A 24,763-nucleotide genomic window follows, 5' to 3' on the forward strand; every position below is an offset into this window, starting at 1 on the left:
AGACATATAAATAAAAACCTTCTTAAATTTATGCAATTGCCTAAAAAGTATTATATGTTACATTTAAGGCAGAATTGTTAGAAATCTCAGCTGTTTGGTATTATTAACTATCAGCCTCATACCTGGTTCTGCTCAGGAATTCTAAGAAACCAATAAGGATAATAATGATGATGATGATGATAATAATAATAATAATAATAATAATAATAATAATAATAATAATATCAGTGCTCATTTGAAAGGTTAAGTTTGCCATCTTGATTCAAAATGCCATCTAACTGTATCCAAGCATAGATTAAGACCTTTGCCTTGATCTCAAAAACCATGCAGAATTTGGTTATCTTAAGAGGTGTCCAAGGGCACAGCAAACAGATAAACAACTTTTGAAAAAGTGTACCAGATACTAGCCCTTTGGTTAAGTGGATGAGGAGGAACCCACTGAAATTAAATTCAAAAGGTGAAGGTGATGTTGGAAGGGAATGACTATGGTGTGGAAAAGATAAGCCTGCTTATCATCAATGGGTTTACAGTTATCCTATTTGTGCCTAGGGGTTCTTCCGGACCCAGCCTGTTACTTGAAAGGAAAGGCCAGCCTTTGTGTGGAGGCCTTCTCCCTCCTTAGAGCAAGTTTTAAAGGCCATTCACAGGCTAGAACTCCCATATCTGTCCCTTTATAAGCTCACCTGCCAGGCACTGTTTACCATCTGCTGGGGACTAAATTCACCCACAAGAGCTGGCCAGATTGGGGTCAGATGGAATCCCTGTGGACATTGCCAGCAAGCCACACCTAACTTGGTGGCCCAACAAGCTGGTTGCCCTGGTAATGGAGCCAGTATCTTCGAAGGGCAGAACTGGACAGGAACGCAGGTGGGAGGAGATATTCTGTTGCTATAGGAACGGAGATGCTGCATCCTTTGCTGCAAGCCCTGGCTGTCTCAAAGATGGGTAGCAGATACTTGCCAAGCCTTCTGGCAAGCATTTAATGGTGGAGGCAGGCTGAAAGTTGGGGAGTACAAAGAGAAGTCTAGCTGCTGGGAGACGGTAGAGTGATCAGGAGAGAGAAAGCAGGCTTGGGAGAGAGGATAATTAAAGGAGACTAAACCTCCTTCTCTAAATCTGATTCCATACAAGGGGAGGTGGCAGAAGGGAGGTGCCATGCTCAACTCGCTACACTATCTCATCCATGCAGCAGGTTAGTACCATAGCTGTCAACTTACAGATTTGAAAATAAGGGACCAGCAGCCTTGAAAATAAGGGACCAGCAGCCAAAATAAGGGACCTGGAGCCTCACCTGTTCCAGGCACTCCAGTCTTCCCGTCCTCCTGCAGTCTGGTTAAACTCATGCTGGTAGCTTCGAGAACACTGTCCAACCAACTTTGTAACCAGAGGTTCAGCTGAATAGAATATGAATCACATGCACCACAAGGCCTACGCAGCCTCAATTTAAAATGGCTCCCTGGCCTGGCTTTGCACTGCAATGTTTGCAGCAGCACGTGCAACAAAATGGCGTCCAGCATTCAAAAAACCTCTCAGCTTGCATTAACTAGCCACACACAAGGCATGCAAGCTCCAACCCCCAGTTGTTCTTAGACTTCTTATTGGGTGAGCAACACAGCCAAGCAACACAGTTGGAGCCTCCCTCCTCCCTGGCCGGCAGGGAGGGAGGGAGAGGAGCTGTTCCTTTGAAATTTAAGGGACATCCATCAATAAGGGACAGCAGCGGGACATGGTGCTGGAATAAGGGACTGTCCCTTCAAATAAGGGACACTTGACAGCTATGGTTAGTACAGGAAAGTGCTAGAATCATGGCCTTTACAGTAGTGCCTCCAAACTCCGGAATGTCCTTCTGGAAAATCATTCCTGAAGAGGCTAGGAAATCCACCCCCTTGTTAGAGTTTCAGAAAGGCTGTAAGACTTTTCTTCTATGGCTGATCTATAGCTGCACTGGTGATGTTCTGTTAGTAGGGATAAACTGCAATAAGTAGTGAAAGGGGAGGTAGTAGGAGGTCTCCCTTCCCCTCTGTGGTGGGAGCAGCAATTACCGCTGCAGCATTTGCAAGCAATGAGAATGAAGAAGGGCTGTCTTTTTGCCACCTCTCTCCTTTATAACACATGGCATGGGAGTGACTGATACTGCACTAGCTTTGGGGGAAATAACGTTTCCTAGGGACTTCTTGCCACCCAGTGTTATACGTTGCAGCAAGGCAGAGACCGGAAACAGGGTGGTGGAGAGAGAGAAATTCTTCTCCCTTTCCCTGTTTGCCTGTTTAGGGAAGTTTTTAATGTTTGATATTTTATTCTGTTTTTAATCTGTTGGGAGCCACCTAGAGTGGTTGGGGAAACCCAGCCGGATGGGCGGGGTATAAATAATAAATGATGATGATGAAGAAGAAGAACACAGAGAGATTAAAATTCAAGACATAGAATAATTTAATACTGTAGGACTCACCTTGTGTTTGAGGCAAACTTTATGAGCCCACAAGACTTGTATTTCTGAGCCCCAAAATATAAGTCTTGTTGACATCACTAGGAATAACGTTGTAATTTAATTGTGTGCAAACCATAAGAGGAATCACTGACTGTGAGCATCTCCAGATGTCCTGTTTATTCATCCTGATTTGCTTGCACAAACTACACTTTATTGAGCATTCACTCTGATTTGTTTATGGGGCAGTTAAATGACAATGAGCATTCTTCCTGCATTCTTCATGATGCGCAGGGTGTTTACACATCTTCCATTAGACTTTTGTACATCTCACATTTTTAAATGCACTTCCCTGTCATTTTCCAAACCACAAATTGTCCGATTAAAAAATAAAATAGATGTGTTCCACTAAGGTAACAGAGTGCTTTAAGCTGCTTTAAATGTGCAAACCTAAATATCCAGAATGCACTTGAATCTGTCTCGCAAAATACAGAGGCTCAGGGTGCTGCAGACATCTTTGGTAAGAACTGAAAGCATTCACAGATATCTTCTGTTTTCCTTGGCTGTGTTCACCGATACCTTTTCATTCTGAAGGATGGCCTGTATCACGTGTGCGGAATGTCTTGGGCATTGGAATCAGCTGTCTGGCCTTGTCCCCTTCACTCTCGCCTTCTCCTATCCTTGTCTGGAAAATTGCCTTCTGCTTGTAATATTCTGAAACAAGGAGGCTAATCAAAGGCCCTTTTCTGTGGAACAGGGACACTAAGTGACAAGATTAATTTTTGTAATAAAGCAACTTAATTTGGACAATTCCCCTCCATGCTTTTGCTTGCAGAAAATAAGGCAAATCACATTCTGGCAAGAACCTTTCCCTCTGCATGCAGCAATTCATTTTTTCTCTCTTTTTGAAAAGGGTAGGGTAGTGATCCTTGGAATAGGGGTCTGAAAGGGGGGAAAAAGGAAGGGAAGGGAGGAGACAAAGTTTCAAAATTAAAATGATGCTCTTGGGAAAGAGGACTGTATTCATCTGACTGATGATGATTTTGTTCCTTTCCACTTGGAATACAGGCAGTGGAGCCATGGATGTAACAGTCCAAATACGTAGCATTTGCAGCATGCTTTCAGAATTATCTCAGTAGCTACTTCAAAGGGCACATCAACACTACTGTCTTAGAGAATGGACTTTATACAATCTGATCCCCACCTCTACCTTTGGCTGAGATAGGCCTGGAGACTTTGGTGTCCTTGCAATGTTTGCCTTAATTACAAATATGTAAGCAGAGCGTAAGTGCAAGCCAGCACACATACCTATAAGTAGACAGCACCAGATTCCCAAAGAGAATCTGAAGCAGGCATCTTAAATTCCAAACTACTGTTTTCCTCTCAAACATTATTATTATTATCATCGATCATTTCATCTCTATACTGATTTATATTTAAGAAAAAAAATTCAAAGTGGTTTGCAACCTACATTAAAACATCAAATAAAACAATCCAGAACAAAACATTACTGAAGAAAGTCAAGCATACATTCAAACAACCTAATTAACAGGAAACTAAAACATTATCTTAAAAGATTTCAAAATAAGACACTACCAAGGAAGTCAAATATAAAATGCACATTTAAAATGGCATCATTAGCAAGAGAATAAAATATTACCTGGGACTGCACTAAGAGAAAGTGAAGATGGTCTCCAGCCTCTTCAGCAGCCTCAGCTTTTGTAGCTGGAGTCCATCAGGGCCCTGCCCTCCTAGCCACAGAGCGGGTCTTCCAGATTTCACAGCTAACATGCTGTAGTAGAGCCCAGGTCTGAGACCCCCACAGCTACAGAGGAATTGATCCTTCCCAGCACCATCCATAAACATTCAAGGAACATTAAAACTGTTTTGTTAAAGGTCCTTGCAATCAAGCTAGCCAAACCCAGGCCATTACCCTTGTTCGATGCTCGGAGTAAGGGCTTCAAAGCCTTCCCCTTCTGCCTTTTAAAGTCCTCCTTTTTAGTTTCTCCCTGCAGTGTTTGTAGCATCTCTTTCTCTGCAGGGGGCATCTTCAACTCAACTAGATCCCCTGCCATTTTTTAGCGTCAGTTTGTTTACAGTAACAGCTCATGACATTATTTACAGCTCTCTCCATCTTTGTCCCTTTCTTCCTCCTGACCTCTTACTGTGTACCGCAGTTGCCTAGAGAATTTAAAATAAGACCCCAAACTTACAGCAACTTCTTTTGGAAGTTTAAATAACACAATTTTTGCGGGGTTAGTGGCAGCAGCTCCTGAAAAATATTGGGTTGATAAAAACTACACAACACCCACTTTGCACTTCATGCTAAACCATGGTTAAATGAGACATGTAGGAACAAGAAGGAGCTGTAGTAAACATTGAGCTTGTATGTATTCCATCCCTTCCCCTTATCCTAGTTTCTCTGAATCTCAGTTTGCTGTGTAGTCATCCCTAGCTACAGTCAGTTTCAAAACAAGCTAACTTTACAATTTCTGGTTGAAATTACACAAGAAGCTGAGGTTCAGGGAAATTATCACTGCTGAATTCCCTCTCCTGGCAGGAGGCGGTAAGGGGAGGAAAGTGTGTGAGTATGGAGCTCGTTCTGCACATCTCACTAAACTAGGGACTGAGAACTTGTTTCCCTACATATAAGGACAAATGCAGGTTTTTTTTGGCATCTGGAACTCATTTTAGATCCATAGAACACTAAGGCTCCATCCGCACTTCAATTTGTCCCGTGACTTCAGGTGGTTTCAAGTCACAGATCTGAAAGGGTTGTTTTTTTTTGTCCAGCTACTTTCCCTGGGAAACCCTGCTGTTTATTGCCGAATTGGAACAAACGTCAATCAAGTTTTCTGCAGATTTTCTGCAGTAAATAGTGGGTTTTCCCAGGGAAAGTAGTGGGACAAAAACCTGAAACCTCTCAGACCCATGACTTGAAATCACAGGAAAATTGTGGATAGGCCCTAAGATAATTAATGTACTGGAGAAGGAGCTTAATTAGACTTGATCTATTGAAATCAATTGATCCAAGTTACATTCACTGATTTCAAGAGCCTGTTCTGAGCATGGGTGTGGACACAGTGTGACAATGTGCATTTAATGCTGGATGCAGACACCTTTTGTGGGATGTTGTACACATAACATCATCCTTATATCTTATACCCAGCTCTACCTCTCTTTTAAATTGGAACCAGTGAAGGCAGTCAAGGTCCTGTGTGAGTGCCTGGAGGTGGTTGGAGGATGGATGGTGGCTAATGAATTGAGGTTGAATCCTGACAAGACAGAAGTACTGTTCTTGGGGGACAGGGGGCGGGCTGGTGTGGAGGACTCCCTGGTCCTGAATGAGGTAACTGTGAGCCTGAAGGACCAGGTGCACAGCCTGGGAGTCATTTTGGACTCACAGCTGTCCATGGAGGTGCAGGTCAATTCTGTATCCAGGGCAGCTGTCTACCAGCTCCATCTGGTATGCAGGCTGAGACCCTACCTGCCCGCGGACTGTCTTGCCAGAGTGCTGCATGCTCTAGTTATCTCCCACTTGGACTACTGCAATGCGCTCTACGTGGGGCTACCTCTGAAGATGACCCGGAAACTACAACTAATCCAGAATGTGGCAGCTAGACTGGTGACTGGGGGCGGCCGCCGAGACCACATAACACCAGTCCTGAAAGACCTACACTGGCTCCCAGTACGTTTCTGAGCACAATTCAGAGTGTTGGTGTTGACCTTTAAAGCCCTAAACAGCCTCGGCCCAGTATACCTGAAGGAGCATCTCCACCCCCATCGTTCTGCCCGGACACTGAGGTCCAGCGCCAAGGGCCTTCTGGTGGTTCCCTCACTGTGAGAAGCAAAACTACAGGGAACCAGGCAGAGGGCCTTCTCGGTAGTGGCGCCCACCCTGTGGAACGCCCTCCCTTCAGATGTCAAAGAGATAAACAACTACCTGACATTTAGAAGACATCTAAAGGCAGCCCTGTTCAGGGAAGCTTTTAATGTGTGACATTTTAATGTATTTTTAATCTTTGTTGCAAGCCTCCCAGAGTGGCTGGGGAAACCCAGCCAGATGGGCGGGGTACAAATAAATTATTATTATTATTATTATTATTATTATTATTATTATTATTATTATCTCTTCCACACTATTTGTCAGCCTAAAGCACATTTTGCTGGAATGGTACTGTTAGATATAATTATCCTTTGATATTTATCTATTTATTGACTAGTGCAGAAATTATAAACTTTTCTGCATTGAATGGTAGTAAAAAATAGAATATAAAACATAATACAAATAATAAAACAGTGCTTTAAAGAAGAAGAAGAAGAAGAAGAGTTTGGATTTTATATCCTGCCTTTCACTCCCTTTAAGGAATCTCAAAGTGGCTAACATTCTCCTTTCCCTTCCTCCCCCACAACAAACACTCTGTGAGGTGAGTGGGGCTGAGAGACTTCAGAGAAGTGTGACTAGCCCAAGGTCACCCAGCAGCTGCATGTGGAGGAGCGGAGACACGAACCCGGTTTCCTAGATTACGAGACTACCGCTCTTAACCACTACACCACACTGGCTCTCCAATCCAAAAGGAATTAAAAGTTGCAGAAATCAAGCAAACTAATTTGGGAAGGTTTGGGAGAAAAGAACTGTTGTCAACAAATGTCCAAAACATAATGTTGTGGGGTTTGCTTTACTTCTAGGGCAAGGTAATTCTAGAGAGCTGGTGTCACAACACTAAAAGCCTGTGCTTCAGTCACAGCATGCTTTTTCACTGGGGCATGCAGCACCATTATTTGGTGGTTACGGCTGGGTTATTTGAAAAGCCTTGCCGTATCATTTGATTTGGATACTGGCTATGCAGTAAATAAATTGTGCTTCTGTTTCTGTTTATGGCACACGCAACAGTTATCTTATCTTCCTTCTGCTGATATCATTTTTTTTAACATAACAACACCAACTTGGTATGTTGACAATATTCAAACTTTAGCCCTGGTTTTTAGTTAGGGCTGATTTAGTCATAAAGTATGAATGAATGAAAAAGGGAGATAATTTTGGCTTCAACACTTGCATGCATACATTTAGTTTTTGTGAGTACTCATGCATATAGTATTGAAATTTGCTTTCCATGGGTGAGCTTGAAGTTAAAATGCACAAAATGGTTTGGCTTTTTGGCAAGTAAAATATCAGGTGTAATGAGGTCAAGTTAAATGCAAAAGAAACCAGCACCATTCATTGTTTCCCACTCTCTTTTGCACAACTGTGGTTGCAATCTGTTTACTCAGAAGTAAGTCACATTGAACAAAGCCAAGGACACTTCTGACTAAATGTGGCCAAGGCCGGGCTGCACATTGCTGGTCAGCACCAGCAAGTCTCACTTTATAATGTCAGCCTGTTCTACTTACTGAGATTTGCACATGACTCAGGTTGGTATGATTAGGACAGAAGCAGCTACAGCATTAGTTTTAAAGACAAAATCTGAGCAGCTTGTTCAGTTTAATAAGCCACTTTAAACCTTCCTTCCAACTTCCCACACGAGCATCTGTAGTGTACGTTAAAGAGACTGTAGTGGGAGGAGACTGAGACCAGGCACAGGAAATCCATTTTATTATGTTCTCTCTACAAAATAGTCTGCTTGTTTTGGGTAACTGTGAACTCAAGAACTTTGAATGTTAAATCTTTCAGATCCAATGGAAGATTTTAGGACTGGGGTCTAACACATGTTTCCAGGGAACAAGCCATGATGCTGAGTACCACGATGTCAGCTGCCTGCTACTGAATAGCTGCTAGTTATGCATAATAAATACCACCCAATTCTTGTGACTCTTTGGCAAAATGTTGGTCAAAAGGGTCTTTCTTCCAGCTTCTGCTTAGCTGGTTTTTGACTGTATGATCAGTCAAAAACAGAAAGAGTTAGACTGAAATCGTGTTGTCATCTGAAAAAGAAAAGAAAAGTGTTTCCCCTTGGTGAGAAGGTGTACCTAAGGGCAACCTGTCCTGGAACTTGAAAATGAGAGTGGTTGCAGACTGGCTGGCAGTGCATCTTCAGTTGGAAAAGCTAGAAACACAAGCAGGTTAGTTGCTGACAGTTGTATGTGGTGTTGCATGCCACTCCAATCTCCAAGTGGTGAGAAATTCCAGGGGTTCCAGGCATTTACCTAGGGTTCATTTTTCTTGGAATGAGGAACAGTGAAGACTTTATGTCTTTATGATATATGGTTTATTCACACATATCTACAACCTGAGCCTAAGATGGAGGAGCTCACAGCTTTGACACTCCAAGAGGGTCTTGCTTCTCCCACAGCCACAGCCTTGGATTCCAGCAGAAATCAAGCATGGCTCTCATTCTCTGGCTTCTGTTTGCATCTAGCCCAGCTGCCACACAGCTCAGATCAGGCCATTGTCTTTCTCACTACCAGCCAGGTACACCTACCCATTTCCCCTCTGGCACAGAGCAGCTTCCTTTGTTAGACAAAGGACTGTACTTAGGTGGAAATGAGTACCCTTGCCTGGCTAATTCAATGATGGAATCTTCCATTAGATTTTAACCCAGGATCCAAGCATCATGCAGCCTACTTCACCCCAACTCGCATCACATAAAGCCTTTCTGATAGCTCAGTTGGTTAGAGTGTGGTGCTGATAACACAAAGTTTGCAGGTTCAATCCCCATATTCATTCCTGTATTACAGGGGGTTGGACTAGATGAACCTCAGGGTCCCTTCCAACTCTACAATTCTTTGATTCTATGATATGGTTCCTAAGATTTGATTTTTCTTATGTTGTTAAAATGAATTCCAGCAGACAAGTACTGATAACTGGTAGGAAGGGAAATGAGTGTCTTTGTAATACTGTTTATGTGTGTGTGTGTGTGTGAGAGAGAGAGAGAGAGAGAGAGAGAGTGTGAGTGAGAGAGAGAGAGAGAGAGAATATGTGTGTTTATGTGTGTGTGTTCAAATGAATAGAATTTGAATGCAATTTGCATAATAACTGGTTACTGTGCACATTCACCAGGTCTCATGCAGAATGTGCACATAATCCTTCCATGAAGAGGGAATTGTGCAGAAGTGGCATTATTCAGGGGATGCACACACAATCAGTCATTGGTGGCGTGTCCTGACAATGGCTGGTAGCAATTAAAGAATGTAATGATGCACTGAGAGCCCTCAATAGCTGCTTTGGAATGGACTTTGTTGCTACTGTTGTCGTAGTAACAAACTGAATATCTAAATCGGGACTCAAATTCCACAATGTTCTTCTCTCCTTCTTTCTACCACTCCAAACTGGCAAAAGGCTGAACAAAATTTAGGGGATTTGAGGATGAGTGGCATATCAGGCAAAGTATGATAATGGGAATGAGGAGATCATAGTGGGGAGTGTGGTTGTCACTTTATAAACCTACAGTTCACTCACCTTCCATTCCCCAGGGGTGGGCAGACCACATAGCTGCCCACAAGCTGTGGAAATCTCTTTCTGGCAGGGAAGTTGGGTAACTCCAGCAATCATTAGCACTGTGACAGTCCCATCTCCTAACTTCCAAAAGGCAATAAACGCACCTTACCTGGCTGTGTACTGCTGGTCAGAGTCACCTATCAGTCAGAACCCACCTGGGTCAGGAGCCCTTAAAAATGGAATGTTGCCAGCCATCAGACTTCTGCAATTTCTTCTCACAATTTTATTAGTCAGGCTCAGAGCCTATGTTCTCCTCTACATATATCTTGAAATATTGTTTTCATTTACTGCTTCAAATAACAAACATAGGATTGTAGCCAGTAGTAGGATTATAATCACTGAGAAATAAGGTGTGCTTGCTCAGGGGAACCCTAAGTTTTTCAGAAGTAAAAAAAATCAAACTCAAATAAAAATCATAGCAGCCCAGTGAAGATTGAGCATGCTCAGTAGCCACAGAGCATAGAATGACAGCTTAGTTCAGTTCAGATAAAACCTTTATTGCTTGAGGTCAAATGCCAATGCCAATTAGGAGAGGCTCAAAGGGTAAAACAAACCATGTTTGCAAATAAAACTCCTGAAAACAGTATTGTGATGGGATAGTGAGCTGCTTGTGCGTAAAAGCTTGATCCCTCTGGGGTTTGGCTGGTCATCCAAACCGATGCACTAACGGAGCCCCCAAAGCATGACTCCGTCAGTCGCTGGTAGTATCTGACAGTGGGCGTCTACGGAATTTACGCCAACATAAAAGCTCTTTGACAGACATGCGCTTTCGAGACTCTCTGCGTGACAGTTTCCGGCGAAGGGTGGGCGTTCCCAACGGGGGTCCCGTTACCTCTCCACTACTCTCACTGGAAGCATCCCAGAGCCTCCCCTCCGCTGTGACTCCTGCACTCCCCCTGCTGGTTCCCTCTTCTACTGCAGATTCTCTCCTATTCTCCTGTAGCCTGTCCACCACCTGTCTCTCCGATGGCAGTTCCCTGACATCCACCTCCCCCCCAGGGCCCCCTTCACCCCCTCCCGCCTCCTCTCCCACTGGCGGTGAGGGCGGAAAGCCCCTGAAGGAACTCTCCTCGTCGTCCGAGGATTCTAACACTTCCAGCCACGGCGTACCGTCTCTCTCCCCGTCTTCCTCTTCTTCGTCGGAGTCGGCTTCTTCACCCACCCCTGACTCTGGGAACCCTTCAAACTCTCCTTCCTCATCGGTGGTGCCAAAGTGTTCCCTTCTAAATCGAGCCACGGGTTGCGGTTTTCTTGGGAAACGCTGATGAAATGTTTCTATTAAAACCTCGTCATTGACTACCTCTGCTGGTACCCAAGTGTTTTCCGACTCTGCTTCCCCCTCCCATTCTACCAGATATTCCACCTGATTCCCCTTCCACCTGGAATCAATGATTCCTGCCACGTTCATGTCGCGCTCTCTCTCTTCTATCACGGGCGTTTGGGTGGCCTCTCTCTCACGCTCCCCCCACTCGCGTCCCTCTCGGTACGGCGACAGTAATGACCTGTGAAATACTGGGTGTAATTTCATGTGACTGGGCAGCCTGAGTTTGAATGCCACTGGGTTGACCTGCTGTATGACCTCAAAGGGTCCCAATCTTTTGGGCCTCAATTTCTTACTCCCGCCCTTGAACGGTAGCCCTTGGGTGGACAACCACACCCGGTCCCCCACCCTTATAGTTTCACCTTCCCTCCTATTTCTGTCTGCTTGCTTCTTATATTCTTCCTTGGCTTTCTCTAAGTTAAGTTGAAGCTGACGGTGGATCGCCTCCATCTCTTCAAAAAAATATTCCGCCGCCGGCACGCTCCACCTCTCCCCTCCCTCTCCTGGGAATGCCCGGGGGTGACACCCATAATTTGCCAGGAAGGGACTCATCCCTGTGGACACGTTCTCCGCGTTGTTGTAGGCAAATTCTGCTAGAGGTAACTTATCCACCCAATCATTTTCTCTGTCTTTTACATAACACCTCAGGTATTGTTGTAAAACCCCATTTGCCCTTTCCGCTTGCCCATTGGTTTCTGGGTGCCGGGCAGTTGAGAAATTGAGTTCTACGTGCAGTAAGCTCATAAGTTTCCTCCAGAACCTGGAAGTAAATTGTTTCCCTCTGTCGCTGACCACCCTCAAGGGGGCGCCATGCAACTTGAAAATATGTTCTACAAACAACTTGGCGGTTTCCTCCGCTGTGACTGCATGTGAACAAGCTATAAAATGACACATCTTGGTTAATTGATCTACCACCACCATGACAGCTGTTTTGCCTTTGGATTTTGGCAGGTCCGTCATAAAATCTATGGATACTGCCTCCCATGGCCTTTCGGGCGTGGGTAAGGGTTGTAATAGCCCCGCTGGCGCCACCCTCTCTCCTTTCGCTCGCTGGCACCTGTCGCAACCCCTGACATATTCCCGTACGTCCTCCCTCACCTTGGGCCACCAAAACTCCCTGGTAACCAACCACATGGTTTTGTGCTGTCCAAAATGTCCCGCTGTGGGGCTGTCATGCAACTGCTTGAGTACTCTGCCCCTCAGTTCCCCGTCGGGTATGTACAGTGCCCCTTTGTAATACAACGCCCCGTTCTTTTCTTCGAACCCCCCTGTGTTCTCCTCTGTCCTCCGGAGCTCTCTGAGTTTCTCTTGGGCGTATTCATCGTTCTCCGTACCCTCTATCAGTTCCCTCTGCCCCACCAATGCCGCCCCACACACCCAGCGGTCTTCAGGGATTACATGCCTTGCCTCAGGCGCTCCCTCCCCCTCTAAGTACTCAGGTTTCCTGGAAAGAGCGTCCGCCCTCACGTTCTCGGAGCCGGGCACGTAACGAATCTCAAAGTGGAATTTGGAGAACTCCTGGGCCCATCTCACTTGTCTCTGGTTCAGCACTCGGGCTGTTCTCCAGTATTCCAGATTTTTGTGGTCAGTTCGGACTTGAACCTTGTGCTGCGCCCCAATCAGCAAGTGCCGCCATTTCCGGAATGCTTCATGAATGGCGAGCAGTTCTCGGTCGTACACTGTGTAGTTCCTCTCTGATTTGTTCAACTTCCGCGAGAAGAATGCACACGGTCTCCATTCAGACGTATCTTTTCCCGGCTGGAGAAGAATGGCCCCCACCGCTCGGTCTGACGCATCAGTCTCCACTCTCATTGGTTGTTGTAGATCCACGTGCAAGAGTTGCTCTTCCGACGCAAACGCCTGCTTTAAGCGTTCGAACGCTTGTTGCGCTTCTCCCGTCCAAACAAATTTCTTTTTGCTACTAAGACAATCCGTGATGGGCGCTGTTAAATGGGCAAAGTTTTTGATGAACTTCCTATAGAAGTTTCCGAAGCCCAGGAACCTTTGCACGTCCTTCTTGGTCTTTGGTGTTTTCCATTCCAGTACCGCTTGAACCTTGCTGGGATCCATGGCCAATCCCTTGTCAGACAACCGGTACCCCAGGAATTCCACCTCCTTGGTATGAAACTGACACTTCTCCAGTTTCACCCACAGCCGGTTTTCTCGCAGCTTGCTCAGTACCTCTCTTACATCTCGCACATGCTGCTCCTCATTGTCTGAGTACACCAGAACGTCATCTAAGAACGCTACGCAGTTCTTGTAGAGCAGTGGCCCCAGGACGTGATTCATGAATGATTGAAAACAGGCGGAGCCCCCTTGTAATCCGAAAGGCATAACGGTGTACTCAAAGGCCCCCAAGGGGGTGAACATAGTGGTCTTCCACTCATCCCCCTTTCTCACACGTATCAAGTTATATGCCCCCCTAAGGTCCAGCTTGGTAAAAATTTTCCCTTTTCTCACCCGTGTTAGAATGTCATCAATTCTGGGCATAGGGAAAGTCACTGGTTCTGACACTGCATTTAGGGCCCTGAAATCACATACAAGCCTGGGCTTGCCCGTGTTTTTTTTGTCCACAAAGAACACTGGGCTGCCCCCCACCGCTCGTGACTCTCTGATGAAACCTCGCTTGAGATTCTTGTCAATGAACTCCCTTAACTCCTGCATCTCACTGTCTGACATTGCATACAGCTTGCCCACTGGCAATTGTGCTCCTGGGAGTAAGGTAATTTGACAATCAAAGGGTCTGTGCGGGGGCAGTTTATCTGCTTCTTTTTCGCTGAATACGTCAAGCAAGTCAGCGTATTGTGGTGGCACCCTCCCTTTGTCCATCACTTCCATCCCTGCTAGAGTGCCCCTGGCGCCTGCCTGAGCCTCTCCCTCCTTGCAGTGTTCTAGGCAATGTGCTGATCCAAAGGAAACCACTCTCTGATGCCAGCCTACTAGCGGATCGTGTAGCGCCAGCCAGCTCATACCCAAGATAATAGGAGCTCCTCCCAAGGTGGCTACGTTAAACGCTATCAGTTCGGTGTGTCGTGCCACCCTCATTATCATTGGTACAGTCTGTTGGCTCACTTCTCCTCCCAACAGCTCCCTCCCATCAATCGTGGTAACCTGCAAAGGCTTACTCAATGGGATAGTCTGTATTTGGTGTGCAGCTGCAAACTCTTTGCTCATGAAATTACATGAGCTACCTGAATCCAATAGCGCCTTTATCTTCAGTGGGTGTCCGTTTGCCAGTTCCAGCAACACCTCTATCACAAGCGCTGGTCTTGGAGGTTCCGGCATGGGCACATTCATTACTCCCTGGCCTGGCTGCTGTGCCCTGATGTTGGCAACCAGGCGTTGGCTTTTACTGGCTCCGTGATTTCTTCTTCCTCCTTCCCCCCAACAGTTCCCGCCATCCCTTGCCATTCCTTCCTTTGCGGACAGACTCTGGCAAAGTGACCCGGCTGTTGGCAGAGATAGCATCTCTTGCCGCTCTTTCCCTCCTTCTTCCGCCCTTCACTGGTGTTTGAAACTGCGCGCGCGCGCGCTGTTCCAAGTTCCATCGGCTCTGCTGGCGGGAAAGGCTGCTCCGGAATCTCTGGAATGTGGAAGTCCTTCCAACGTTCCCCCTTTCCTTCCCGCTTTTCCATAGCTCTAGCTTCCTGGCGTGCCCCAATGGACAGCGCTGATTTAGTCAGCTGATCCATAGACTCCGCCCTAGGCGCCCGGGAAAGTTCATCTTTCACTGCCGGAGAGAGACCTTCTTCAAACAGCATTTGAATAGGTTCACTAGCAAGGTCCCACCCAAGTCTATGAATCAGCATGGTGAACTCAGTCCAGTACTCACGTACAGATCGGCTCCCCTGTTTACACGCCATTAACTGCCTGCGCACCACTCCCTGCTCGATCTCGCTGGAAAACATCAAGTCCATGGCGCGGAAAAACTTCATTGTGTCCTTTAAGATTTCATTATTGGCTGCCATCAGGGGCCGAACCCAGTCCCTCGCCCCTCCCTCTAGATGGCCAATCACGTACGCCACTCTAGAGTTCTCGTCGGGGAAGTCATCAAACAGTAGATTGAGAGCATATTGCATCTCTGTCCTAAAGGCTTGATAGTTCCGGGGATCCCCCCCAAATTTCTGCACCAGTCCAGGCACCCGTCTGGCAAGTGGGGTGGTCTTCCCCTTATCTGCATCTTGAGCCCTCCTCTCCTCGAGCCTCGCCGTTTGCAGTGCCAGCTGGACCTCCAACGCCCTGTACCTTTGTTCCAGGCTTGGATCTGCGCCAGCTCCCGCTCCTGCTCCTCCGGTTCCGGATGGTTCGCTCATGATGCCTTCTGCTTGCACAAGCTGCTTTCAAAGACTGTCAGATTGCTGTGATGGGATAGTGAGCTGCTTGTGCGTAAAAGCTTGATCCCTCTGGGGTTTGGCTGGTCATCCAAACCGATGCACTAACGGAGCCCCCAAAGCATGACTCCGTCAGTCGCTGGTAGTATCTGACAGTGGGCGTCTACGGAATTTACGCCAACATAAAAGCTCTTTGACAGACATGCGCTTTCGAGACTCTCTGCGTGACAGTTTCCGGCGAAGGGTGGGCGTTCCCAACGGGGGTCCCGTTACCTCTCCACTACTCTCACTGGAAGCATCCCAGAGCCTCCCCTCCGCTGTGACTCCTGCACTCCCCCTGCTGGTTCCCTCTTCTACTGCAGATTCTCTCCTATTCTCCTGTAGCCTGTCCACCACCTGTCTCTCCGATGGCAGTTCCCTGACAAGTATGTATATAAAGCACAGTAAATAAAAACCAGAGTAGAGGATAAACAAGCAATAAAACAGGGGCTAAAAAGCAGTAAAATTAATACAGTGGTACCTCGGGTTAAGTACTTAATTCGTTCCGGAGGTCCGTTCTTAACCTGAAACTGTTCTTAACCTGAAGCACCACTTTAGCTAATGGGGCCTCTCGCTGCTGCCACACAATTTCTGTTCTCATCCTGAAGCAAAGTTCTTAACCCGAGGTACTATTTCTGGGTTAGCAGAGTCTGTAACCTGAAGCATGTGTAACCTGAAGCATATGTAACCCATGGTACCACTGTAATAGAATTATCAAATCAGGGTTTTGCCATTACAATTTATAGTCATCTCTAGAGTCACTATTGCACAGATCCCTGCAGCAGCCAGTGAAAAAGAGACACTTGTAAAACAGCAGTGTGGAATCTCCAGCTTGTTATTTGGCCAGTCCTCCCTATTTGTCTAGTGAGGTCAGCCAAACCACATCCACTTGCCCTACACCTGGCATCAGGTATGGAGCAGGAAAATATGGTGTTTGGAGGAAAGTTGGTTTTGCAGTCATTTTCGATCAGCTGATTGCCAATTCTTGCAAAAGCTCTTACGCAGCACTTCCCAAGTTGCCAATAACCAGCTGATAAATAGGAAATAAAACATGATTTGAAGAAATTTAGGAAGAAGAAATTTATGAAGAGTGTATATAAATGTATATAAATTATAGATGCATCTTTATACATAAAATGGACATGACCAAGTTATAGTCAGTGTAATTTTAATTTATGATAATGTAAGAAGATTTCTGGGTTTGGTGGACCCGCAAGATCCTTTGGGCCTTCAAGTACCTGGCTGCTCTTAATTGGCTGCTACTGGTCAAAGCGATAAAGAAGGGAAGATGCTTCATGAATCAGTATTCCAATCTCTTCAAATCAGCTTGGTGGTTTTCCCCATCAATGGATATTTTTTTACTTGGAGTAGTAAGTTGATAGCTATCTACCATCTGAGCAGCTTGCTTCAGTGAAATCCTGAACATGTGGATATATAAAAGCTGTTGAGACTTTATTTGTCTATGGCTCAGAATTCTTGATTACTTTTGCAGAACCTACCGTCCATTTCATATCTTTTTTGCTGAAGAAAGGAATCTTACTTTATCTGAGTATTCAAGGCTATGATTAGATCTCAACTTCTGAGCCCTAGCAGTAGACTCAGGTTAAAGCCCAAACAGAAGTTGAGCAAGGGCATTTTGTACTTTCTAAGAGGTCTGACCAGGACTTTATTAGTGGGATGAAACTTTAGTTAAGAGAAGATACTGAGCTGAAGTTGTCTATTGGAGACACTCTTGAGGAGAATCTAATTGAGTCTTCAAGGATAGTGCCCTTTCTACCTCAGAGCAGTTAGCTATCATGGTAAGATTGGACTTGTTAAGAAACAGACTTCTAAAAATACAGTGGTACCTTTGGTTAAGAACTTAATTCGTTCTGGAGGTCCGTTCTTAACCCGAAACTGTTCTTAACCTGAGGTACCACTTTAGCTAATGGGGTCTCCCACTGCCACTGTGCCGCCACCATGCAATTTCTGTTCTCATCCTGAAGTAAAGTTCTTAACCCGAGGTACTACTTCTGGGTTAGCGGAGTCTGTAACCCGAAGCGTTTGTAACCCAAGGTGCAGAGAGGTAAAGAGAGATAAAGACCACTTACCGTTTTTGATGGCATTGGCAATTTTGATGCTGTCAATTGTCCTCAACTAGTTGTGGGGGGTTGATGGGATTTCCTACCAAAATTTGAATTGGCAAATCATGGCCTTTCTGAGAGGTGAGGCTCTGGGGATGGACCAGGTGAAGCTAGTTTTTACTCAGATCCACCTTCACAGCATATAGACTGGCTGTGCTGGAAGCAAGTAGTGCAGTTGGCACTGGACGTCTCACTTGCCCATCCTGTATGTTGTGGCTCTGCCCAACAGTGTGTGTGTATGGCCTTGCTATGGAATTAATTGGTTGCCGTATTCAGGGCCAGGGAGGAATTTGCCTGCAGACAAATTGGGCCTCTCTGGGGACTATGCCTTCCTCATAGCAACTTTCACAACTTTTGGTGGAAAAAAGACATTGTCATTATCCAGGTTCAAATTTCAGGGTACCTTGGTAAAGGAGTCCAGGGGGAGGTTTCTGTCTGAAGGCCCAGACAGAGACTAATGGTCCACAAAACTCCCCAAATTGCAACCTGGTGGGATTGTTCTATTTAATTTGCATCATGGGGGTGGGGGTGGGATCCTTAACCCAGGATTGCCCCTGATGAAGTAATCAGCCAGAAGTTGGGCTATTTGATTCAGGATACATACCCAATGTCTATGCCAAAGTCTACTGACATCTGTAGTCAATAAAGTTGTGGTCATTTCGATCCCAAGCTGTTATCATTTCATTTTTGTTGCTTTCACACCTCCCATTCCCCTCATGCCCTAGTAGCCTCAGGCTCACAGCACCTGGGCCCACAAATCCACTTTCTCGTCCCTTGGTAACTTCAAGAATTATTCTAAGAATGATGTACTAATGTATCATTCGTAGAAGATTTTAGCCTACTGAGCTAAAACCTTCAGGGGGAGAAGTTGGATTCTGGCAAAAACATTCCCTGCAAATAATATAATAGAAAGTAATTAATGAGCAACCCCTTAGTATTAGAAGAAGAATGGACATCCAGGTTTTCTGGAGACACACAAAAGATTTAACAAATTTAAGAAAGCCTTCTAGTAAATTTCCCTGATTCCTTTCCTGTCTTTACTGTCTCATAATGGAAGTGTATTTGAAAAGGCTAATGGGTACCAAGATGAAATGATTGCTTTCGGCTGGTGTTTATAAAGTTTCTCTGCTGGAACCTTACAGGCTAGAATAACAAATTTTGTGATTTGGATTATATTACTTTTCTCTCTTTTTTGGCCAAAATTTAATATTCTCTGTTTACTAGAAACACAGACCCTCATTCATTACAGGGACATTGTTAACATGCAATTCCTGTGGTTAAAACTCATTTGAAAGTTGTAGAAGAAGAAAAATGGAACCTGGCGGGGGAGCGGGGAAAATGGAATGATTTGCTTGGGTGGAAGGTCTGTTTGGAACCCTGAAGAAGAACCCTCTTTTTAAGAAGGAAGGATGCATTGCGACATTTTGGTGCAGGTTCCACCTCGGTCACCCATTTCCCACTGAATCAACTGATCAACCTTTCGTATATGAAGGTGTCTTTTGTTTTTATATAGTCTTATAATAATATTGCCTTAGATAAGTGCAATACAGTCTAAGAGGCTTCAGTTATGCCAGAATGAGGCAACAAAGATGTTAGTGGGCAGTTGCCCATGGGATCATGTCACATCTACCCATTTCACTGGTTCTCAGTATTCTTCAGGGCAAAATTCACCTGGACTCTATTAGCCTGTGTGGCCTTTCTGGCTAGTGGAGGCACTTCTTGCTATCCCCTGGGTGCATGCTTTTGCTTTGTGGAGGCACCTTCTCAACAGCTGCAGTCTGGTTGGGGAACCCTCTTTCCCCGGAGGCATGAATGGCTACTTCTTCTGTGAGCTTCTTTCTCTAGCTCAAACCATATGTTCACCTGGACTTATGGTGACCTGTTTACAGGAGTGCTTGCTGCGCTTTCATAGTATGACTGTTCAGGGAATCTATTATAATTTAACTTGTGTTTTACAGTTTAAAATATTTATCATTACTTTGATTTTTTTTATTGAGGTATTTTTGCAACCTGCTTTGTGACCACACATTGGTAAAAAGCAGTATACAAATATTGGTAATAAAAAAATAAACACATTCAAAGTCTTGGCAATGACCTGTAAAGCCCTACATGGCTTTCGTCCAGGGTACCTAAGAGGTTCCTCCCGCTATACCAACCTGCCCTCCTGCTAAGATCTGGTGACCCACCTGTGGTGGGGGCTTAATTGGTTGGGGCAAGAGAAAGGACCTTCTCAATGGACACACCTAGATTATGGGATATCTTGTTCCACAAGGTTTGCTTGCCCCACCCATTGCCATTTTCTGCCAATTAGTGAAAATGTTTTTCTCTTCATTTATACCATAACTACAATTAGTCTGATTTGAGATTTCTCCTTAGTATTTCACAGGGCTTTGGTGTAGTGTTTTAATAAGCATTTTTTACCTGCCTTGTCACTCCTATACCTTTGCAAAACCTGCTGCTTAAAGTTTTTTTTCCAGTTCTGGCTGCTTGATCCCTCACCAGTGCCTTCTCAATGTCTATTGTTTTAGCTTGCCACCTGGTTCTACCTCTTTGGGTGCCTGGGTCTACCTGTAGCTGTTTGTCCATTGTGCCAAAATCTGCAGTCTTGCTACTTTCTGCCATACCTAGTAGTTCGGATAGGAGTTATTCTATGTATACAATGCCCAGTTTAATTGCTTGTAAAGTAAGAACCGTATTTCCTATACACCTGAAATTTGACAGGTCAGATCCATTTGATGGGGATTGAAAAGATTGTGCCAGTTGAATAGAAAACACAAAAAGTTATAGGCAGCAGAAGAGCAGCTGGGTCTCCCATCAAACTGAGAATGAAATATGAGTAAGAATGAAAATGGTTGAAATTTACAATGAAATTAATGTTATTCTAAAGAATGGAAAACAAAATCATTGAAGATTTTAAGAATGGAAATTAATGGATTAATGAAACCCCCCTTTACACATCTCCTAATTCACTGCCCTAATGTTGCTTACTTCTTCATAAAGAAGAGTAAAGCACCAACCAACTTATTCTTTGCAGGTATAGCATCACATTCTGCACAAAGCAAGCAGAGATTATGAACATTGTGGGGTTTTTTTGTTGGGGGAGAGGGCGTGATGTATGAACATATTGAAGAGCATAATCCCAGGGTCCAGACTGGAACTTTAAAAACTTTCCTTAATCAAAGCTGCTGTATATGATAACTTGATTTGCCCACTTGAACCTCATTGAGAAGGGAGCATCTTGTACTTATTTCTCTTCTCATACGAACAGTTTCTTTTGACCCTTTCCAAAGCAAATTACACTGTTTATTTGGATCCTGCTGTGGGAGGTAATGAACTGCCTTTTCTCTGCCCAGTGAGTGAGTCCAGAAGAATGTTTGAATAAGCCACATCTGTATTTTCCGTTTTATATTTCTAACAAATCCCTTTTCCCTTAGGGGTATGGTAGGACTTTGACACCTGTTTAGCTCATTGATTACTAAAGAAGGATGCAATTAGATTCAATCTCACTCTCCTGCGCTCTCTCTTTCTTATCCTCTTCTATGCCAGAAACCTATGGTTATTTGTAAGAACCATGGATCATTTCACCTCTCCCCAATTTTCTGGTCCCACTCTCCAAAGGACAGCAAGCTTCCCACCGGCATTGAACATGCTCAGCTCTCAGTGGTTTGATTTTGGGGTCCCCTCACAGGGTTCCACCCATTCATATATATTTCTTAATTGTGCAAACTTTAGAGTTGCCCCAAGCCTACTCATATATCCTTCTTGTGTGGATGGTACCATTTTGCCTACACAGGGAGAGATTCCTACTCAGTTTGCTATTAAAGTAAGAACATAAGAGCATAAGAAGACCCTACTGGATCAGGCCAATGGTCTGTCTTGCCCAGCGGCCTGTTCTCATAGTGGCCAACCAGATGCCCATAGGAAACCCATAAGCAGGATATGAGTGCAGCAGCACTCTGCCCACCTGTGATTCCCAGCTACTACCATTTCTGACAGTGGAGGCAGAACATAGCTATTATGACTAGTAGCCCTCAACAGCCTTGTTGTCCATGAATTTTAAAGCCATCTGAGTTGCTTCCTGTGGGAGTGAGTTCCACAGTTAGCATATAGGATTTGAAAGGAGAGCCATTATCATTGCTGAAATGTAAGTGCCTGTGCATCAAGTAAATGACTGAAGGATGAGAGAATATTACAGGAAGAGAGAAGAATAATTATCTATAAAGTAGTATTGGTGGTCTTAGAAGATGTGAAATGCTGGATGCAATATTTTCTTTCCCCTTTTATATCCTTGTTTAGCTTTCTTTGTTGAGTGCTCTGACTGGGAAGACATTCTGACTGAATAGCCTGTTTCTTTCTTACTAGCTGTAGCTCCTGCTGTTGCTTCTATCTACAGCCCACTTTGCCATTGTGACAGAGTGTGGTTAAGAAAGAGAACAGACAACAGGAGATGCAGGAAAACAAGATGTTTCGGGTTCTCTTTTAAGCTTGCAAAAGAGCTATTTCTAAACCTTACAAGCCTCTCCCTGGTTTTTTTATTCTTGCAGGCCCTTTTATTGTTAATACTGCTATCCCTGCGTTTGGCAAACAAAGGCAAATGTTCCTACTGCTCAATGTCTGTGTCAGAAATCTTGCGCCACATGTGCCACTGATCTATTTTGCTCCTCTACGTGCATCATTCTTAGAGAGAAAGCTGCAGCTCAGGCTGAATGGCTATTAAAAGGGGAAATTCTAAATCTGGACAAGATTGGAGGAGGAGGAGGAGGAGGAGGAGGAGGAGGAGAGAATTAAAAGGAAAATACTTGGTTCTGATTGAAATTTTCCCCACAGTTTGACATACTTAAATTCCAGAGTGGTTCCCCCCCCCCTTGAATCTATTTTTTATGTGTGATACACAAATCACATACCAGTATCTGTAAGTTTTGTATAGGTCAAATCTGTAACAGAGTTTGTCTTCATTAAGCAATTTCTTGATCTGCTTTCTGTTGCTATGAGTTTGTATGAAAGAAGTTTCAGTAATGTAAAAATGGAATGGAGTATATTTATGTGTGAGTTTCACAGAGGTTAACTGGTCCATCTTCAATTGGGACCCTTAGGTGTGAGTGGTTAAAGGCTCTATAGCTGGTACAGACTGTTTTTGTTAACTCTTTATGCTTGGAATGCATACCTGTCTTTATCTCCACCAGGCCTGTCATCACCACTGGCCACCCTTGGACACCTGCCAGGGTCCGGTACCTGTGATTCCTGCTGAGCTTCAACTCTGGATACTCAGCAGCTATGATCGCCATCTTTCTTTTCTCTAATTGGAATGGCCTGGGAGGTTCTTTGTTTTGGTCACTGTTACACACATATGCCAGGGTTCGGGAGACCCTACAGAGAAGTTTTTGCAAGATTGCGGGGCTGCAGGGGAAAGAAAGAATTACCAAATATTCCCCTGTCCCTGTTATGTAGATGAATGCCTTCCATCACTGAAGCAATACTAATTGAATTCAAGCACATATCTGCTTTTTAAAACATCCAACACCCAGCACTATGTGAAGGGAGCCTAATTTTTCATCAGGACCACAATTCTGTAGGGAGAAGAGGTTTAACCATTCTCTCCCAAGCCATAATTGTCATGTAAACCAACATTATTTGCGTGCTGAAATTAGCATTACAATGACACTTTTAGCTAATGTTCATGCGGTGCAGTGGGGAATTTATGTCTGGGAGGAGAATTGTGGCTAGTGTGGTTAAATCTCACCTCCCTGTGGCCCTGATGAAACAATCCTGCCATACCAAGGCTATCTAACTATCTTTCTATATGTGTATGTGCTCACACACAAACACAATCAAACACTAGACCTGGCTGCTGCTAGTTGCACAATTATACTTACTTCTGTTTTAGTTTTCAGTTCCTAAGAGTCATTGTGGTTCCACTGAGCAGGATCATCTTTTGCTTTTATAGAGAAGATAAGCTTTACTTGAGTAATATGCAAACCCAGCGTCTTTCTGCTTATTTTCCTGATCAGTGGTGGCAAGGGAAATTGTTACTTTCTTTGACTTGGCCAGATCCTAATGGCGCAACAAATGGAGTGTGACAGAAGCATGGGAATGGGTGTACGCAGATGTAAGAGAGTATAGTACTTGCATCATATTTGTATTTTCTTGAACAAGATTGCAAAAACACCTTTCTCAGGATATCAGAGACAACAAAGGTTGAGTTGGGAGTATCTTGTCTCCTTTAATATTCTTGTAAATAGATTCGTGAGCTTCATTGGTCTCAGTCTCTCATTTGTGGGGAGGGAGAGAATCAATAATCATTTAAAACTTTAAAGATCAATTAGCTGAGCAAAGAAGGTGTAACAGTAGCTTTCTGAAGCACCTATTGCTTGCTGGTTGATTGGAAAAGAAATCTAGATAAGAGGGAAGATGGATTTTTTTTACAGCTTTGCCTTTTTTTTTTTTAACGCTCATGGTTATTAGCAGCATCTAGATTTTTACTCTCTGTCCAAAACAAAGCAGTGGCAGGTCTTGATGTATGTCACTTGGCAAGGCATTCCGAAGGGCGGACTTTTATTTTACAGAATTTATATACGGTCCTTCAACATCAGTTTTCAGAGTGATTTACAACTGAAATAATATATCAGTACAAATACATAATAAAAACATAAACAACAGCAGAAAAACTATGAAAGTGCAAAGCCTCCAAATGCCTTGTTTGGTTTGTGATAGTTTCCAGGGGTCAGCTGTAGAGTTACCATTTTGTATAGACACTCTCATAATGCTGTGCCTAAGACTTATGTTGGCTGCATTTTAATTCTTTGTCTACTCCTGCCACACCACTTTTCGGTTTTGATTAGAAGATTAGATAGAGGGACTAAGGCTGTATTCAGGCATTTTCCTGAGCACATAATGGTTAAAAGTGTGGTTGAGGGCAGGGAGAAGCCTGCAAGCCTCATCCCAATGTCCCCAAGTTCTTCAGCGGCACCTTTTCACTCCCTGACCTTTCCTACTCAAGCAGGGAAGGTTTGCATGGGGATTTTACTCATGGTTGCATGAACTCGAGAAACCTGTTTTCAGTTCTAGAGCTTAACCATGGAGCATATGAAC

At 44.4% G+C, this 24,763-nt stretch overlaps 1 protein-coding gene and 1 long non-coding RNA gene across 17 annotated transcripts in view; one reads left to right on the plus strand and one right to left on the minus strand.

Annotated features, from left to right (window-relative positions):
- LOC309351553 overlaps window positions 1-828 on the minus strand; it is a 59,934-nt gene extending 59,106 nt beyond the window's left edge. For all 4 annotated transcript variants that reach the window (XR_014160900.1, XR_014160901.1, XR_014160902.1 and 1 more), the window contains exon 1: window positions 684-828. This is a non-coding gene — a long non-coding RNA (uncharacterized lncRNA). The remainder of the gene's footprint in view (window positions 1-683) is intronic.
- GRIN2B (glutamate ionotropic receptor NMDA type subunit 2B) overlaps window positions 1-24,763 on the plus strand; it is a 298,063-nt gene that overhangs the window by 125,405 nt on the left and 147,895 nt on the right. The gene's annotated exons all lie outside the window — the stretch shown is intronic.

The sequence above is a fragment of the Podarcis erhardii genome (genome assembly GCF_964252035.2).
Source record: "Podarcis erhardii genome assembly, chromosome: 10".
NCBI classification, from domain to species: Eukaryota; Metazoa; Chordata; class Lepidosauria; order Squamata; family Lacertidae; genus Podarcis; species Podarcis erhardii.